Source organism: Quercus suber, unplaced genomic scaffold (assembly GCF_002906115.3).
Source record: "Quercus suber isolate HL8 unplaced genomic scaffold, Cork oak 2.0 scaffold_70, whole genome shotgun sequence".
In the NCBI taxonomy this organism is placed as follows: domain Eukaryota; kingdom Viridiplantae; phylum Streptophyta; class Magnoliopsida; order Fagales; family Fagaceae; genus Quercus; species Quercus suber.
Genome location: NW_027069535.1, coordinates 892,162 through 893,597, shown reverse-complemented (window position 1 = coordinate 893,597; position 1,436 = coordinate 892,162).

Below are 1,436 nucleotides of genomic sequence, written 5' to 3'. Positions count from 1 at the left end.
CAAAAAAAAAAAATAATCACCGAAGCAAACCCATTCAAAAAAAATCATCACCGGAGCCACCATCGGAGCTCGCCATCAACCGATCCCAGCCCACCGATCCAAACCCAACTCGTCGATCCACGCTGATCCAACCTCCAACCTCCAACCTCAAAAATCCAAAACCCAGCACCAATGCAATGAGAGAGAGGCCGTGCAATGAGAGATGATAGAGAGGCCGTGTGAGATGGGTGAGAAATTTCGGAGATCCGAGTGAGAAATTTGCAATGAAGCTTCAGAGATGAGAGAGCAGATGGAGAAACAGAGAAGGAAGAGAGAGAAGAGAACAGAAAAAAATGAGAGGGATGAGAGAGAAATTTCGGGGGAAAATGAGTAAAATATTTTTTTTTTTTGCAATACTGTGAACAGTACAATTCTATGTTTAGAATTGTACTGTAGCAGTATTGCAAAAAAATTTGCAATACTGCTGTTTACAATTCTCTGATGCAAGGGTTTTTGAGGCTCAAAATGCTAAATTTTCCTTAGATTTGGCATTAGCATTCACCAATGCTAATGCTCTAAAGGTCAAATATAGCACTGAAGTAACAAAATGCAAATTAAAAGTCGTCTTGTTGATTAAAGTTTTATGTATGAGGCATCAATGCTAGTTTTCATTATCGAGAAATTTTTGTTATTATTAAGATTATATTTCCTTGATCTAATAGTGTATATAATTTTACATCATTTAAAACTTTTAAATGGCATAGCATAAGATACACAATTAAATTTGTAATATTTAATCCAAATCATAATTGGATCCATTTTTAATTAAAATGATTCTAATGCTATTAACCAAGTATGCTAAGCATTGCCTTAGAAATTTTTCGTTTACTTTTTTGTTGCCTTATTGGTAAATGATGTGCTTCAATTTTGAATAAAGCTTTCTATTTTTTAATTTAAAAAAGGGGGTTGCTAAGTATTTGTGGTTCTTACTTCTTATAGAGTGAAGATGGAGATATTATCAATTGCGTTGACATCTACAAGCAACCTGCTTTTGATCATCCTGCATTAAAGAACCATAAAATTGAGGTACATTTTCTTTCATAACCTTATTCTCTCTTCATGTTAGATTATTTATTCAAAATATACTTATATGTGTGTGTGATGCAACAAAATGAACTTATTAGTGAAGTTATAAGAGAAACTCTAGGGCATCTAAAATTATAAATTCCTTCAATGCACTTCTTGAATTGGACTCAATTATACATATTATTTACTTTACTTTCTTTGATTTTCCTCAATACTTAACTAAGCTCACATGCATACTTACCATTCTAATGATTCACAACTCAAAATCAGTTGTTTCAGCAAATTGTAATAAAATGTGTGGTCGTAAAAGAACTCATAATACAATGTTTCATGTAATTTGCAGATGAGACCGAGTATTAGTTTTCCACCTG